Here is a 19,471-nt window from a genome sequence, read left to right as displayed (position 1 = left end):
GAAGATGGCACTGTAAAGATGGCACTGTAAAGATAGCACTGTGAAGATGTCACTCTAAAGATAGCACTGTGAAGATGTCACTGCAAAGATGGCACTGTAAAGATGTCACTGCTAAGATGGCATTATGAAGATGGCACTGTAAAGATGGAACTGTGAAGATGTCACTGTGAAGATGGCACTGTGAAGATGGCACTGTGAAGATGTCACTGCAAAGATGGCATTGTGAAGATGGCACTGTAAAGATGGAACTGTGAAGATGTCACTGTGAAGATGGAACTGTGAAGATGTCACTGTGAGGATGGCATTGTGAAGATGGCACTGTGAAGATGGCACTGTGAAGATGTCACTGCAAAGATGGCATTGTGAAGATGGCACTGTAAAGATGGCACAGTGAAGATGGCACTGAGAAGATGGCATTGTGAAGATGTCACTGCAAAGATGGCATTGTGAAGATGGCACTGTGAAGATGTCACTGTGAAGATGGCACTGTGAACCTGTCACTGTGAAGATGGCGCTGTGAAGATGGCACTGTAAAGATGGCACTGTAAAGATGGCATTGTGAAGATGGCACTGTGAAGATGGCAATGAAAAGATGGCTCTATGAAGATGGCACTGTGAAGATGTCACTGTGAAGATGGCACTGTGAAGATGGCACTGTTCCGGTGGCACTGTGAAGATGTCACTGTGAGGATGTCACTGCGAAGATGGCACTGTGAAGATGGCACTGTAAAGATGGCACTGTGATGATGTCACTGTGAAGATGTCACTGCAAAGATGGCACTGTGAGGATGGCACTGTGAAGATGGCACTGGGAAGATGTCACTGCAAATATGGCACTGTGAAGATGGCACTGTAAAGATGGCACTGTGATGATGTCACTGTGAAGATGTCACTGCAAAGATGGCACTGTGAGGATGGCACTGTGAAGATGGCACTGGGAAGATGTCACTGCAAATATGGCACTGTGAAGATGGCACTATAAAGATGGCACTGTGAAGATGTCACTGAAAATATAGCACTGTGAAGATGTCACTGCAAAGATGGCATTGTAAAGATGGCACTGCGAAGATGGCACTGTGAAGATGGCTCTGTGAAGATTGCACTGTAAAGATGGAACTGTGAAGATGGCACTGTGAAGATGGCACTGTGAAGATGGCACTGTGAAGATGTCACTGTGAAGATGTCACTGCAAAGATGGCATTGTGAAGATGGCACTGTGAAGATGTCACTGTGAAGATGGCACTGTAAAGATGGCACTGTATAGATGCCACTGTAAAGATGGCACTGTGAAGATGGCACTGTGAAGATGGCACTGTGAAGATGTCACTGTGAAGATGGCACTGTGAAGATGGCACTGTAAAGATGGCACTGTAAAGATGGCACTGTGAAGATGGCACTGTGAAGATGGCACTGTAAAGATGGCACTGTGAAGATGGCACTGTGACGAAGTCACTGTGAAGATGGCACTTTGAAGATGGCACTGTAAAGATGGCACTGTGAAGATGTCACTGTGAAGTTCGCAATGTAAAGCTGTCACTGCAAAGATGGCATTGTGAAGATGGCACTGCGTTGATGGCTCTGGAAGATGGCACTGCAAAGATAGCACGGTGAAGATGGCACTGTGAAGATGACTCTGTGAAGATGGCACTGTGAAGATGGCTCTGTGAAGATGGCACTGTGAAGATGGCTCTTTTAAGATGGCACTGCAAAGATAGCACTGTGAAGATGGCACTGTGAAGATGGCACTGTGAAGATGGCACTGCGAAGATGGCACTGTGAAGATGGCTCTGTGAAGATTGCACAGCAAAGATAGCACTGTGAAGATGGCACTGTGACGATCGCACTGTGAAGATGGCACTGCGAAGATGGCACTGTAAAGCTGGCACTGTGAAGATGGCTCTGTGAAGATTGCACTGCAAAGATAGCACTGTGAAGATGGCACTGTGAAGATGGCACGTGAAGATGGCACTGCGAAGATGGCACTGTGAAGACGGCTCTGTGAAGATGGCAGTGTAATGATGTCACTGTGAAGATGGCACTGTGAAGATGGCACTGAGAAGATGGCACTGTGAAGATGGCACTGTAAAGATGGCACTGAGAAGATGGCACTGTGAAGATGGCACTGTAAAGATGGCACTGTAAAGATGGCAATGCGAAGATGGCACTGTGAAGATGGCACTGTGAAGATGGCACTGTGAAGTTGGCACTGGAAAGTTGGCACTGCGAAGATGGCGCTGTGAAGATGCCACTGTGAAGATGTCACTGTGAAGATGGCACTGTGAAGATGTCATTGTGAAGATGGCACTGTGAAGATGTCATTGAGAAGATGGCACTGTGAAGATGGCTCTGGGAAGATGGCACTGCGAAGATGGGAATGTAAAGATGGCTCTGTGAAGATGGCACTGTGAGAATGGCACTGTGAAGATGGCACTGCAAAGATAGCACTGTGAAGATGTCACTGCAAAGATGGCACTCTAAAGATGTCACTGCAAAGATGGCATTGTGAAGATGGCACTGTAAAGATGGAACTGTGAAGATGTCACTGTGATGATGGCACTGTGAAGATGGCACTGTGAAGATGTCACTGCAAAGGTGGTACTGTGAAGATGGCACTGTAAGGATGGTACTGTGAACCTGTCACTGTGAAGATGGCGCTGTGAAGATGGCACTGTAAAGATGGCACTGTAAAGATGGCACTGTGAAGTTGGCACTGTAAAGATGGTACTGTGAAGATGTCACTGTGAAGATGGCACTGTGAACGTGTCACTGTGAAGATGGCGCTGTGAAGATGGCACTGTAAAGATGGCACTGTAAAGATGGCTCTGTGAAGATGGCACTGTGAAGATGGCAATGTAAAGATGGCTCTATGAAGATGGCACTGTGAAGATGTCACTGTGAAGATGGCACTGTGAAGATGGCACTGTTCCGATGGCACTGTGAAGATGTCACTGTGAGGATGTCACTGCGAAGATGGCACTGTGAAGATGGCACTGTAAAGATGCCACTGTGAAGAAGTCACTGTGAAGATGTCACTGCAAAGCTGGCACTGAGAAGATGGCACTGTGAAGATGGCACTGGGAAGATGTCACTGCAAATATGGCACTGTGAAGATGGCACTATAAAGATGGCACTGTGAAGATGTCACTGAAAATATAGCACTGTGAAGATGTCACTGCAAAGATGGCATTGTGAAGATGGCACTGTAAAGATGGCACTGTGAAGATGGCACTGTGAAGATGGCACTGTGAAGATGTCACTGCAAAGATGGCATTGTGAAGATGGCACTGTGAAGATGTCACTGTGAAGATGGCACTGTAAAGATGGCACTGTAAAGATGTCACTGTAAAGATGGCACTGTGAAGATGGCACTGTGAAGATGGCACTATGAAGATGTCACTGTGAAGATGGCACTGTGAAGATGGCACTGTAAAGATGGCACTGTAAAGATGGCACTGTGAAGATGGCACTGTGAAGATGGCACTGTAAAGATGGCACTGTGAAGATGGCACTGTGACGAAGTCACTGTGAAGATGGCACTGTGAAGATGGCACTGTAAAGATGGCACTGTGAAGATGTCACTGTGAAGTTCGCAATGTAAAGATGTCACTGCAAAGATGGCATTGTGAAGATGGCACTGCGTTGATGGCTCTGGAAGATGGCACTGCAAAGATAGCACTGTGAAGATGGCACTGTGAAGATGACTCTGTGAAGATGGCACTGTGAAGATGGCACTGTGAAGATGGCTCTTTTAAGATGGCACTGCAAAGATAGCACTGTGAAGATGGCACTGTGAAGATGGCACTGTGAAGATGGCACTGCGAAGATGGCACTGTGAAGATGGCTCTGTGAAGGTTGCACAGCAAAGATAGAACTGTGAAGATGGCACTGTGACGATCGCACTGTGAAGATGGCACTGCGAAAATGGCACTGTGAAGATGGCTCTGTGAAGATTGCACTGCAAAGATAGCACTGTGAAGATGGCACTGTGAAGATGGCACGTGAAGATGGCACTGCGAAGATGGCACTGTGAAGACGGCTCTCTGAAGATGGCAGTGTAATGATGTCACTGTGAAGATGGCACTGTGAAGATGGCACTGAGAAGATGGCACTGTGAAGATGGCACTGTAAAGATGGCACTGAGAAGATGGCACTGTGAAGATGGCACTGTAAAGATGGCACTGTAAAGATGGCACTGCGAAGATGGCACTGTGAAGATGGCACTGTGAAGATGGCACTGTGAAGTTGGCACTGTAAAGATGGCACTGGGAAGATGGCGCTGTGAAGATGCCACTGTGAAGTTGTCACTGTGAAGATGACGCTGTGAAGATGTCATTGTGAAGATGGCACTGTGAAGATGTCATTGAGAAGATGGCACTGTGAAGATGGCTCTGGGAAGATGGCACTGCGAAGATGGGAATGTAAAGATGGCTCTGTGAAGATGGCACTGTGAGAATGGCACTGTGAAGATGGCACTGCAAAGATAGCACTGTGAAGATGTCACTGCAAAGATGGCACTCTAAAGATGTCATTGCAAAGATGGCATTGTGAAGATGGCACTGTAAAGATGTCACTGTGATGATGGCACTGTGAAGATGGCACTGTGAAGATGTCACTGCAAAGATGGTACTGTGAAGATGGCACTGTAAAGATGGTACTGTGAAGATGTCAATGTGAAGATGGCACTGTGAACCTGTCACTGTGAAGATGGCGCTGTGAAGATGGCACTGTAAAGATGGCACTGTAAAGATGGCACTGTAAAGATGGCACTGTGAAGTTGGCACTGTAAAGATGGTACTGTGAAGATGTCACTGTGAAGATGGCACTGTGAACCTGTCACTGTGAAGATTGCGCTGTGAAGATGGCACTGTAAAGATGGCTCGATGAAGATGGCACTGTGAAGATGTCACTGTGAAGATGGCACTGTGAAGATGGCACTGTTCCGATGGCACTGTGAAGATGTCACTGTGAGGATGTCACTGCGAAGATGGCACTGTGAAGATGGCACTGGGAAGATGTCACTGCAAATATGGCACTGTGAAGATGGCACTATAAAGATGGCACTGTGAAGATGTCACTGAAAATATAGCACTGTGAAGATGTCACTGCAAAGATGGCATTGTGAAGATGGCACTGTAAAGATGGAACTGTGAAGATGGCACTGTGAAGATCGCACTGTGAAGATGGCACTGTGAAGATGTCACTGCAAAGATGACATTGTGAAGATGGCACTGTGAAGATGTCACTGTGAAGATGGCACTGTAAAGATGGCACTGTGAAGATGGCACTGTGAAGATGGCACTGTGAAGATGTCACTGTGATGAAGGCACTATGAAAATGGCACTGTGAAGATGGCACTGTGAAGATGGCACTGTGAAGATGTCACTGTGAAGATGGCACTGTAAAGATAGCACTATGCAGATGGCACTGTGAATATGTCACTGTGAAGATGTCACTGTGAAGATGGCACTGTGAAGATGTCACGATGAAGATGTCACTGTGAAGGTAGCACTGTGAAGATGGCACTGTGAAGAAGGCACTGTAAAGATGGCACTGTAAAGATGGCACTGTGAAGATGTCACTATGAAGATGGCACTGCGAAGATGGCACTGTGAAGATGGCACTGAAGATGGCACTATGAAGATGTCACTGTGAAGATGGCACTGTGAAGATGGCACTGTAAAGATGGCACTGTAAAGATGGCACTGTGAAGATGGCACTGTGAAGATGGCACTGTAAAGATGGCACTGTGAAGATGGCACTGTGACGAAGTCACTGTGAAGATGGCACTGTGAAGATGGCACTGTAAAGATGGCACTGTGACGATGTCACTGTGAAGTTCGCAATGTAAAGATGTCACTGCAAAGATGGCATTGTGAAGATGGCACTGCGTTGATGGCTCTGGAAGATGGCACTGCAAAGATACCACTGTGAAGATGGCACTGTGAAGATGACTCTGTGAAGATGGCACTGTGAAGATGGCTCTGTGAAGATGGCACTGTGAAGATGGCACTGTGAAGATGGCTCTTTTAAGATGGCACTGCAAAGATAGCACTGTGAAGATGGCACTGTGAAGATGGCACTGTGAAGATGGCACTGCGAAGATGGCACTGTGAAGATGGCTCTGTGAAGATTGCACTGCAAAGATAGCACTGTGAAGATGGCACTGTGACGATCGCACTGTGAAGATGGCACTGCGAAGATGGCACTGTGAAGATGGCACTGTGAAGAAGGCACTGTGAGGATGTCACTGTGAAGATGGCACTGTGAAGATGGCACTGTGAAGATGGCACTGTGAAGATGGCACTGTGAAGATGGCAATGTAAAGATGTCACTGTGAAGAAGGCATAGTGAAGATGGGACTGTGAAGATGGCAATGTAAAGATTGCACTGTGAAGATGGCACTGTGAAGATGTCACTGTGAAGATGTCACTGTAAAGATGGCACTGTGAAGATGTCACTGTAAATATGGCACTGTGAAGATGGCACTGTGAAGATGGCACTGTGAAAATGGCACTGTGAAGATGGCACTGTGAAGAAGGCACTGTGAAGAAAGCACTGTGAAGATGGCACTGTGAAGATGGCACTGTGAAGATGTCACTGTGAAGAAGGCACTATGAAGATGGCACTGTGAAGATGTCACTGTAAAGATGGCACTGTGAAAATGGCACTGTGAAGATGGCACTGTGAAGATGGCACTGTGAAGAAAGCAATGTGAAGATGGCACTGTGAAGATGTCACTGTGAAGAATGCACTGTGAAGATGGCACTGTAAAGATGGCACTGTGAAGATGTCACTGTAAAAATGGCACTGTGAAGATGTCACTGTGAAGATGGCACTGTGAAGAAAGCACTGTGAAGATGGCACTGTGAAGTTGGCACTGTGAAGATGTCACTGTGAAGAAGGCACTATGAAAATGGCACTGTGAAGATGGCACTGTGAAGATGGCACTGTGAAGATGTCACTGTGAAGATGGCACTGTAAAGATAGCACTATGCAGATGGCACTGTGAATATGTCACTGTGAAGATGTCACTGTGAAGATGGCACTGTGAAGATGTCACGATGAAGATGTCACTGTGAAGGTAGCACTGTGAAGATGGCACTGTGAAGAAGGCACTGTAAAGATGGCACTGTAAAGATGGCACTGTGAAGATGGCACTATGAAGATGGCACTATGAAGATGTCACTGTGAAGATGGCACTGTGAAAATGGCACTGTAAAGATGGCACTGTGAAGATGGCACTGTGAAGATGGCACTGTGAAGATGGCACTGTAAAGATGGCATTGTGAAGATGGCACTGTGACGATGTCACTGTGAAGATGGCACTGTGAAGATGGCACTGTAAAGATGGCACTGTGAGGATGTCACTGTGAAGTTCGCAATGTAAAGATGGCACTGTGAAGATGACTCTGTGAAGATGGCACTGTGAAGATGGCTCCGTGAAGATGGCACAGTGAAGATAGCTCTTTTAAGATGGCACTGCAAAGATAGCACTGTGAAGATGGCACTGTGACGATCGCACTGTGAAGATGGCACTGCGAAGATGGCACTGTGAAGATGGCTCTGTGAAGATTGCACTGCAAAGATAGCACGGTGAAGATGTCACTGTGAAAAAGGCACCATGAAAATGGCACTGTGAAGATGGCACTGTGAAGATGTCACTGTGAAGATGTCACTGTGAAGATGGCACTGTAAAGATAGCACTATGCAGATGGCACTGTGAATATGTCACTGTGAAGATGTCACTGTGAAGATGGCACTGTGAAGATGTCACAATGAAGATGTCACTGTGAAGGTAGCACTGTGAAGATGGCACTGTGAAGAAGGCACTGTAAAGATGGCATTGTAAAGATGGCACTGCGAAGATGGCGCTGTGAAGATGCCACTGTGAAGATGTCACTGTGAAGATGGCACTGTGAAGATGTCATTGTTAAGATGGCACTGTGAAGATGTCATTGAGAAGATGGCACTGTGAAGATGGCTCTGGGAAGATGGCACTGCGAAGATGGCAATGTAAAGATGTCACTGTGAAGAAGGCACTGTGAGGATGTCACTGTGAAGATGGCACTGTGAAGATGGCACTGTGAAGATGGCACTGTGAAGATGGCACTGTGAAGATGGCAATGTAAAGATGTCACTGTGACGAAGGCATAGTGAAGATGGGACTGTGAAGATGGCAATGTAAAGATGGCACTGTGAAGATGGCACTGTGAAGATGTCACTGTGAAGATGTCACTGTAAAGATGGCACTGTGAAGATGTCACTGTAAATATGGCACTGTGAAGATGGCACTGTGAAGATGGCACTGTGAAAATGGCACTGTGAAGATGGCACTGTGAAGAAGGCACTGTGAAGAAAGCACTGTGAAGATGGCACTGTGAAGATGGCACTGTGAAGATGTCACTGTGAAGAAGGCACTATGAAGATGGCACTGTGAAGATGTCACTGTAAAGATGGCACTGTGAAAATGGCACTGTGAAGATGGCACTGTGAAGATGGCACTGTGAAGAAAGCAATGTGAAGATGGCACTGTGAAGATGTCACTGTGAAGAATGCACTGTGAAGATGGCACTGTAAAGATGGCACTGTGAAGATGTCACTGTAAAAATGGCACTGTGAAGATGGCACTGTGAAGATGTCACTGTGAAGATGGCACTGAAGAAAGCACTGTGAAGATGGCACTGTGAAGTTGGCACTGTGAAGATGTCACTGTGAAGAAGGCACTATGAAAATGGCACTGTGAAGATGGCACTGTTAAGATGGCGCTGTGAAGATGTCACTGTGAAGATGGCACTGTAAAGATAGCACTATGCAGATGGCACTGTGAATATGTCACTGTGAAGATGTCACTGTGAAGATGGCACTGTGAAGATGTCACGATGAAGATGTCACTGTGAAGGTAGCACTGTGAAGATGGCACTGTGAAGAAGGCACTGTAAAGATGGCACTGTAAAGATGGCACTGTGAAGATGGCACTTTGAAGATGGCACTGTGAAGATGGCACTGCGAAGATGGCACTGTGAAGACGGCTCTGTGAAGATGGCAGTGTAATGATGTCACTGTGAAGATGGCACTGTGAAGATGGCACTGAGAAGATGGCACTGTGAAGATGGCACTGTAAAGATGGCACTGTGAAGATGGCACTGTGAAGATGGCACTGTAAAGATGGCACTGCGAAGATGGCACTGTGAGAATGGCACTGTGAAGATGGCACTGTGAAGATGGCACTGTGAAGATGGCACTGTGAAGATGGCACTGTAAAGATGTCACTGTAAAGATGGCACTGTGAAGATGGCACTGTGAAGATGGCACTATGAAGATGTCACTGTGAAGATGGCACTGTGAAAATCGTACTGTAAAGATGGCACTGTGAAGATGGCACTGTGAAGATGGCACTGTGAAGATGGCACTGTAAAGATGGCACTGTAAAGATGGCACTGTGAAGATGGCACTGTGACGATGTCACTGTGAAGATGGCACTGTGAAGATGGCACTGTGAAGATGGCACTGTAAAGATGGCACTGTAAAGATGGCACTGTGAGGATGTCACTGTGAAGTTCGCAATGTAAAGATGGCACTGTGAAAATGACTCTGTGAAGATGGCACTGTGAAGATGGCTCCGTGAAGATGGCACAGTGAAGATAGCTCTTTTAAGATGGCACTGCAAAGATAGCACTGTGAAGATGGCACTGTGACGATCGCACTGTGAAGATGGCACTGCGAAGATGGCACTGTGAAGATGGCTCTGTGAAGATTGCACTGCAAAGATAGCACGGTGAAGATGTCACTGTGAAAAAGGCACCATGAAAATGGCACTGTGAAGATGGCACTGTGAAGATGTCACTGTGAAGATGTCACTGTGAAGATGGCACTGTAAAGATAGCACTATGCAGATGGCACTGTGAATATGTCACTGTGAAGATGTCACTGTGAAGATGGCACTGTGAAGATGTCACAATGAAGATGTCACTGTGAAGGTAGCACTGTGAAGATGGCACTGTGAAGAAGGCACTGTAAAGATGGCACTGTAAAGATGGCACTGTAAAGATGTCACTGTGAAGATGGCACTGCGAAGATGGCACTGTGAAGACGGCTCTGTGAAGATGGCAGTGTAATGATGTCACTGTGAAGATGGCACTGTGAAGATGGCACTGAGAAGATGGCCCTGGAAGATGTCACTGTAAAGATGGAACTGTGAAGATTGCACTGTGAAGATGGCACTGTAAAGATGGCGCTGTAAAGATGGCACTGCGAAGATGGCACTGTGAAGATGGCACTGTGAAGATGGCACTGTGAAAATGGCACTGTGAAGATGGCACTGTGAAGATGTCATTGTGAAGATGGCACTGTGAAGATGTCATTGAGAAGATGGCACTGTGAAGATGGTTCTGGGAAGATGGCACTGTGAAGATGGCAATGTAAAGATGGCTCTGTGAAGATGGCACTGTGAGAATGGCACTGTGAAGATGGCACTGTGAAGATGGCACTGTGAAGATGGCACTGTAAAGATGGCACTGTAAAGATGTCACTGTAAAGATGGCACTGTGAAGATGGCACTGTGAAGATGGCACTATGAAGATGTCACTGTGAAGATGGCACTGTGAAGATGGCACTGTGAAAATGGCACTGTAAAGATGGCACTGTAAAGATGGCACTGTGAAGATGTCACTGTGAAGATGTCACTGTAAAGATGGCACTGTGAAGATGTCACTGTAAAGATGGCACTGTGAAGATGGCACTGTGAAGATGGCACTGTGAAGAAAGCACTGTGAAGATGGCACTGTGAAGATGGCACTGTGAAGATGGCACTGTGAAGATGACTCTGTGAAGATGTCACTGTGAAGATGTCACTGTGAAGATGGCTCTGTGAAGATGGCACAGTGAAGATGGCTCTTTTAAGATGGCACTGCAAAGATAGCACTGTGAAGATGGCACTGTGAAGATGGCACTGCGAAGATGGCACTGTGCAGATGGCTCTGTGAAGATTGCACTGCAAAGATAGCACTGTGAAGATGGCAATGTGACGATCGCACTGTGAAGATGGCACTGCGAAGATGACACTGTGAAGATGGCTCTGTGAAGATTGCACTGCAAAGATAGCACTGTGAAGATGGCACTGTGAAGATGGCACGTGAAGATGGCACTGCGAAGATGGCACTGTGAAGACGGCTCTGTGAAGATGCCAGTGTAATGATGTCACTGTGAAGATGGCACTGTGAAGATGGCACTGAGAAGATGGCACTGTGAAGATGGCACTGTAAAGATGGCACTGTGAAGATGGCACTGTGAAGATGGCACTGTGAAGATGGCACTGTGAAGTTGGCACTGTAAAGATGGCACTGGGAAGATGGCGCTGTGAAGATGCCACTGTGAAGTTGTCACTGTGAAGATGGCGCTGTGAAGATGTCATTGTGAAGATGGCACTGTGAAGATGTCATTGAGAAGATGGCACTGTGAAGATGGCTCTGGGAAGATGGCACTGCGAAGATGGGAATGTAAAGATGGCTCTGTGAAGATGGCACTGTGAGAATGGCACTGTGAAGATGGCACTGCAAAGATAGCACTGTGAAGATGTCACTGCAAAGATGGCACTCTAAAGATGCCATTGCAAAGATGGCATTGTGAAGATGGCACTGTAAAGATGGAACTGTGAAGATGTCACTGTGATGATGGCACTGTGAAGATGGCACTGTGAAGATGTCACTGCAAAGATGGTACTGTGAAGATGGCACTGTAAAGATGGTACTGTGAAGATGTCAATGTGAAGATGGCACTGTGAACCTGTCACTGTGAAGATGGCGCTGTGAAGATGGCACTGTAAAGATGGCACTGTAAAGATGGCACTGTGAAGTTGGCACTGTAAAGATGGTACTGTGAAGATGTCACTGTGAAGATGGCACTGTGAACCTGTCACTGTGAAGATTGCGCTGTGAAGATGGCACTGTAAAGATGGCTCGATGAAGATGGCACTGTGAAGATGTCACTGTGAAGATGGCACTGTGAAGATGGCACTGTTCCGATGGCACTGTGAAGATGTCACTGTGAGGATGTCACTGCGAAGATGGCACTGTGAAGATGGCACTGGGAAGATGTCACTGCAAATATGGCACTGTGAAGATGGCACTATAAAGATGGCACTGTGAAGATGTCACTGAAAATATAGCACTGTGAAGATGTCACTGCAAAGATGGCATTGTGAAGATGGCACTGTAAAGATGGAACTGTGAAGATGGCACTGTGAAGATCGCACTGTGAAGATGGCACTGTGAAGATGTCACTGCAAAGATGACATTGTGAAGATGGCACTGTGAAGATGTCACTGTGAAGATGGCACTGTAAAGATGGCACTGTAAAGATGTCACTGTAAAGATGGCACTGTGAAGATGGCACTGTGAAGATGGCACTGTGAAGATGTCACTGTGATGAAGGCACTATGAAAATGGCACTGTGAAGATGGCACTGTGAAGATGGCACTGTGAAGATGTCACTGTGAAGATGGCACTGTAAAGATAGCACTATGCAGATGGCACTGTGAATATGTCACTGTGAAGATGTCACTGTGAAGATGTCACGATGAAGATGTCACTGTGAAGGTAGCACTGTGAAGATGGCACTGTGAAGAAGGCACTGTAAAGATGGCACTGTAAAGATGGCACTGTGAAGATGTCACTATGAAGATGGCACTGCGAAGATGGCACTGTGAAGATGGCACTGTGAAGATGGCACTATGAAGATGTCACTGTGAAGATGGCACTGTGAAGATGGCACTGTAAAGATGGCACTGTAAAGATGGCACTGTGAAGATGGCACTGTGAAGATGGCACTGTAAAGATGGCACTGTGAAGATGGCACTGTGACGAAGTCACTGTGAAGATGGCACTGTGAAGATGGCACTGTAAAGATGGCACTGTGAAGATGGCACTGTGAAGATGGCACTGTGAAGATGGCACTCTAAAGATGCCATTGCAAAGATGGCATTGTGAAGATGGCACTGTAAAGATGGAACTGTGAAGATGTCACTGTGATGATGGCACTGTGAAGATGGCACTGTGAAGATGTCACTGCAAAGATGGTACTGTGAAGATGGCACTGTAAAGATGGTACTGTGAAGATGTCAATGTGAAGATGGCACTGTGAACCTGTCACTGTGAAGATGGCGCTGTGAAGATGGCACTGTAAAGATGGCACTGTAAAGATGGCACTGTGAAGTTGGCACTGTAAAGATGGTACTGTGAAGATGTCACTGTGAAGATGGCACTGTGAACCTGTCACTGTGAAGATTGCGCTGTGAAGATGGCACTGTAAAGATGGCTCGATGAAGATGGCACTGTGAAGATGTCACTGTGAAGATGGCACTGTGAAGATGGCACTGTTCCGATGGCACTGTGAAGATGTCACTGTGAGGATGTCACTGCGAAGATGGCACTGTGAAGATGGCACTGGGAAGATGTCACTGCAAATATGGCACTGTGAAGATGGCACTATAAAGATGGCACTGTGAAGATGTCACTGAAAATATAGCACTGTGAAGATGTCACTGCAAAGATGGCATTGTGAAGATGGCACTGTAAAGATGGAACTGTGAAGATGGCACTGTGAAGATCGCACTGTGAAGATGGCACTGTGAAGATGTCACTGCAAAGATGACATTGTGAAGATGGCACTGTGAAGATGTCACTGTGAAGATGGCACTGTAAAGATGGCACTGTAAAGATGTCACTGTAAAGATGGCACTGTGAAGATGGCACTGTGAAGATGGCACTGTGAAGATGTCACTGTGATGAAGGCACTATGAAAATGGCACTGTGAAGATGGCACTGTGAAGATGGCACTGTGAAGATGTCACTGTGAAGATGGCACTGTAAAGATAGCACTATGCAGATGGCACTGTGAATATGTCACTGTGAAGATGTCACTGTGAAGATGGCACTGTGAAGATGTCACGATGAAGATGTCACTGTGAAGGTAGCACTGTGAAGATGGCACTGTGAAGAAGGCACTGTAAAGATGGCACTGTAAAGATGGCACTGTGAAGATGTCACTATGAAGATGGCACTGCGAAGATGGCACTGTGAAGATGGCACTGTGAAGATGGCACTATGAAGATGTCACTGTGAAGATGGCACTGTGAAGATGGCACTGTAAAGATGGCACTGTAAAGATGGCACTGTGAAGATGGCACTGTGAAGATGGCACTGTAAAGATGGCACTGTGAAGATGGCACTGTGACGAAGTCACTGTGAAGATGGCACTGTGAAGATGGCACTGTAAAGATGGCACTGTGAAGATGGCACTGTGAAGATGGCACTGTGAAGATGGCTCTGTGAAGATGGCACTGTGAAGATGGCTCTTTTAAGATGGCACTGCAAAGATAGCACTGTGAAGATGGCACTGTGAAGATGGCACTGTGAAGATGGCACTGCGAAGATGGCACTGTGAAGATGGCTGTGAAGATTGCACTGCAAAGATAGCACTGTGAAGATGGCACTGTGACGATCGCACTGTGAAGATGGCACTGCGAAGATGGCACTGTGAAGATGGCTCTGTGAAGATTGCACTGCAAAGATAGCACTGTGAAGATGGCACTGTGAAGAGGGCACGTGAAGATGGCACAGCGAAGATGGCACTGTGAAGACGGCTCTGTGAAGATGGCAGTGTAATGATGTCACTGTGAAGATGGCACTGTGAAGATGGCACTGAGATGATGGCACTGTGAAGATGGCACTGTAAAGATGGCACTGAGAAGATGGCACTGTGAAGATGGCACTGTAAAGATGGCACTGTAAAGATGGCACTGCCAAGATGGCACTGTGAAGATGGCACTGTGAAGATGGCACTGTGAAGTTGGCATTGTAAAGATGGCACTGCGAAGATGGCGCTGTTAAGATGCCACTGTGAAGATGTCACTGTGAAGATGGCACTGTGAAGATGTCATTGTGAAGATGGCACTGTGAAGATGTCATTGAGAAGATGGCACTGTGAAGATGGCTCTGGGAAGATGGCACTGCGAAGATGGCAATGTAAAGATGTCACTGTGAAGAAGGCACTGTGAGGATGTCACTGTGAAGATGGCACTGTGAAGATGGCACTGTGAAGATGGCACTGTGAAGATGGCACTGTGAAGATGGCAATGTAAAGATGTCACTGTGAAGAAGGCATAGTGAAGATGGGACTGTGAAGATGGCAATGTAAAGATTGCACTGTGAAGATGGCACTGTGAAGATGTCACTGTGAAGATGTCACTGTAAAGATGGCACTGTGAAGATGTCACTGTGAAGATGGCACTGTGAAAATGGCACTGTGAAAATGGCACTGTGAATATGGCACTGTGAAAAAGGCACTGTGAAGAAAGCACTGTGAAGATGGCACTGTGAAGATGGCACTGTGAAGATGTCACTGTGAAGAAGGCACTATGAAGATGGCACTGTGAAGATGTCACTGTAAAGATGGCACTGTGAGGATGGCACTGTGAATATGGCACTGTGAAGATGGCACTGTGAAGAAAGCAATGTGAAGATGGCACTGTGAAGATGGCACTGTGAAGATGGCACTATGAAGATGGCACTGTGAAGATGGCACTGTGAAGATGGCACTGTGAAAATGGCACTGTAAAGATGGCACTGTAAAGATGGCACTGTGAAGATGTCACTGTGAAGATGTCACTGTAAAGATGGCACTGTGAAGATGTCACTGTAAAGATGGCACTGTGAAGATGGCACTGTGAAGATGGCACTGTGAAGAAAGCACTGTGAAGATGGCACTGTGAAGATGGCACTGTGAAGATGGCACTGTGAAGATGACTCTGTGAAGATGTCACTGTGAAGATGTCACTGTGAAGATGGCTCTGTGAAGATGGCACAGTGAAGATGGCTCTTTTAAGATGGCACTGCAAAGATAGCACTGTGAAGATGGCACTGTGAAGATGGCACTGCGAAGATGGCACTGTGCAGATGGCTCTGTGAAGATTGCACTGCAAAGATAGCACTGTGAAGATGGCAATGTGACGATCGCACTGTGAAGATGGCACTGCGAAGATGACACTGTGAAGATGGCTCTGTGAAGATTGCACTGCAAAGATAGCACTGTGAAGATGGCACTGTGAAGATGGCACGTGAAGATGGCACTGCGAAGATGGCACTGTGAAGACGGCTCTGTGAAGATGCCAGTGTAATGATGTCACTGTGAAGATGGCACTGTGAAGATGGCACTGAGAAGATGGCACTGTGAAGATGGCACTGTAAAGATGGCACTGTGAAGATGGCACTGTGAAGATGGCACTGTGAAGTTGGCACTGTAAAGATGGCACTGGGAAGATGGCGCTGTGAAGATGCCACTGTGAAGTTGTCACTGTGAAGATGGCGCTGTGAAGATGTCATTGTGAAGATGGCACTGTGAAGATGTCATTGAGAAGATGGCACTGTGAAGATGGCTCTGGGAAGATGGCACTGCGAAGATGGGAATGTAAAGATGGCTCTGTGAAGATGGCACTGTGAGAATGGCACTGTGAAGATGGCACTGCAAAGATAGCACTGTGAAGATGTCACTGCAAAGATGGCACTCTAAAGATGCCATTGCAAAGATGGCATTGTGAAGATGGCACTGTAAAGATGGAACTGTGAAGATGTCACTGTGATGATGGCACTGTGAAGATGGCACTGTGAAGATGTCACTGCAAAGATGGTACTGTGAAGATGGCACTGTAAAGATGGTACTGTGAAGATGTCAATGTGAAGATGGCACTGTGAACCTGTCACTGTGAAGATGGCGCTGTGAAGATGGCACTGTAAAGATGGCACTGTAAAGATGGCACTGTGAAGTTGGCACTGTAAAGATGGTACTGTGAAGATGTCACTGTGAAGATGGCACTGTGAACCTGTCACTGTGAAGATTGCGCTGTGAAGATGGCACTGTAAAGATGGCTCGATGAAGATGGCACTGTGAAGATGTCACTGTGAAGATGGCACTGTGAAGATGGCACTGTTCCGATGGCACTGTGAAGATGTCACTGTGAGGATGTCACTGCGAAGATGGCACTGTGAAGATGGCACTGGGAAGATGTCACTGCAAATATGGCACTGTGAAGATGGCACTATAAAGATGGCACTGTGAAGATGTCACTGAAAATATAGCACTGTGAAGATGTCACTGCAAAGATGGCATTGTGAAGATGGCACTGTAAAGATGGAACTGTGAAGATGGCACTGTGAAGATCGCACTGTGAAGATGGCACTGTGAAGATGTCACTGCAAAGATGACATTGTGAAGATGGCACTGTGAAGATGTCACTGTGAAGATGGCACTGTAAAGATGGCACTGTAAAGATGTCACTGTAAAGATGGCACTGTGAAGATGGCACTGTGAAGATGGCACTGTGAAGATGTCACTGTGATGAAGGCACTATGAAAATGGCACTGTGAAGATGGCACTGTGAAGATGGCACTGTGAAGATGTCACTGTGAAGATGGCACTGTAAAGATAGCACTATGCAGATGGCACTGTGAATATGTCACTGTGAAGATGTCACTGTGAAGATGGCACTGTGAAGATGTCACGATGAAGATGTCACTGTGAAGGTAGCACTGTGAAGATGGCACTGTGAAGAAGGCACTGTAAAGATGGCACTGTAAAGATGGCACTGTGAAGATGTCACTATGAAGATGGCACTGCGAAGATGGCACTGTGAAGATGGCACTGTGAAGATGGCACTATGAAGATGTCACTGTGAAGATGGCACTGTGAAGATGGCACTGTAAAGATGGCACTGTAAAGATGGCACTGTGAAGATGGCACTGTGAAGATGGCACTGTAAAGATGGCACTGTGAAGATGGCACTGTGACGAAGTCACTGTGAAGATGGCACTGTGAAGATGGCACTGTAAAGATGGCACTGTGAAGATGGCACTGTGAAGATGGCACTGTGAAGATGGCACTCTAAAGATGCCATTGCAAAGATGGCATTGTGAAGATGGCACTGTAAAGATGGAACTGTGAAGATGTCACTGTGATGATGGCACTGTGAAGATGGCACTGTGAAGATGTCACTGCAAAGATGGTACTGTGAAGATGGCACTGTAAAGATGGTACTGTGAAGATGTCAATGTGAAGATGGCACTGTGAACCTGTCACTGTGAAGATGGCGCTGTGAAGATGGCACTGTAAAGATGGCACTGTAAAGATGGCACTGTGAAGTTGGCACTGTAAAGATGGTACTGTGAAGATGTCACTGTGAAGATGGCACTGTGAACCTGTCACTGTGAAGATTGCGCTGTGAAGATGGCACTGTAAAGATGGCTCGATGAAGATGGCACTGTGAAGATGTCACTGTGAAGATGGCACTGTGAAGATGGCACTGTTCCGATGGCACTGTGAAGATGTCACTGTGAGGATGTCACTGCGAAGATGGCACTGTGAAGATGGCACTGGGAAGATGTCACTGCAAATATGGCACTGTGTAGATGGCACTATAAAGATGGCACTGTGAAGATGTCACTGAAAATATAGCACTGTGAAGATGTCACTGCAAAGATGGCATTGTGAAGATGGCACTGTAAAGATGGAACTGTGAAGATGGCACTGTAAAGATGGAACTGTGAAGATGGCACTGTGAAGATCGCACTGTGAAGATGGCACTGTGAAGATGTCACTGCAAAGATGACATTGTGAAGATGGCACTGTGAAGATGTCACTGTGAAGATGGCACTGTAAAGATGGCACTGTAAAGATGTCACTGTAAAGATGGCACTGTGAAGATGGCACTGTGAAGATGGCACTGTGAAGATGTCACTGTGATGAAGGCACTATGAAAATGGCACTGTGAAGATGGCACTGTGAAGATGGCACTGTGAAGATGTCACTGTGAAGATGGCACTGTAAAGATAGCACTATGCAGATGGCACTGTGAATATGTCACTGTGAAGATGTCACTGTGAAGATGGCACTGTGAAGATGTCACGATGAAGATGTCACTGTGAAGGTAGCACTGTGAAGATGGCACTGTGAAGAAGGCACTGTAAAGATGGCACTGTAAAGATGGCACTGTGAAGATGTCACTATGAAGATGGCACTGCGAAGATGGCACTGTGAAGATGGCACTGTGAAGATGGCACTATGAAGATGTCACTGTGAAGATGGCACTGTGAAGATGGCACTGTAAAGATGGCACTGTAAAGATGGCACTGTGAAGATGGCACTGTGAAGATGGCACTGTAAAGATGGCACTGTGAAGATGGCACTGTGACGAAGTCACTGTGAAGATGGCACTGTGAAGATGGCACTGTAAAGATGGCACTGTGAAGATGGCACTGTGAAGATGGCACTGTGAAGATGGCTCTGTGAAGATGGCACTGTGAAGATGGCTCTTTTAAGATGGCACTGCAAAGATAGCACTGTGAAGATGGCACTGTGAAGATGGCACTGTGAAGATGGCACTGCGAAGATGGCACTGTGAAGATGGCTGTGAAGATTGCACTGC

The 19,471-nt window shown here is 46.5% G+C and overlaps 1 protein-coding gene across 1 annotated transcript in view; it reads right to left on the bottom strand.

Annotated features, from left to right (window-relative positions):
- LOC140411161 (calpain-14-like) overlaps positions 1-19,471 on the bottom strand; it is a 506,371-nt gene that overhangs the window by 312,448 nt on the left and 174,452 nt on the right. The window lies entirely within an intron of this gene.

Source organism: Scyliorhinus torazame, chromosome 4, assembly GCF_047496885.1.
Source record: "Scyliorhinus torazame isolate Kashiwa2021f chromosome 4, sScyTor2.1, whole genome shotgun sequence".
In the NCBI taxonomy this organism is placed as follows: domain Eukaryota; kingdom Metazoa; phylum Chordata; class Chondrichthyes; order Carcharhiniformes; family Scyliorhinidae; genus Scyliorhinus; species Scyliorhinus torazame.
This window is presented reverse-complemented; position numbering and strand designations above follow the sequence as displayed.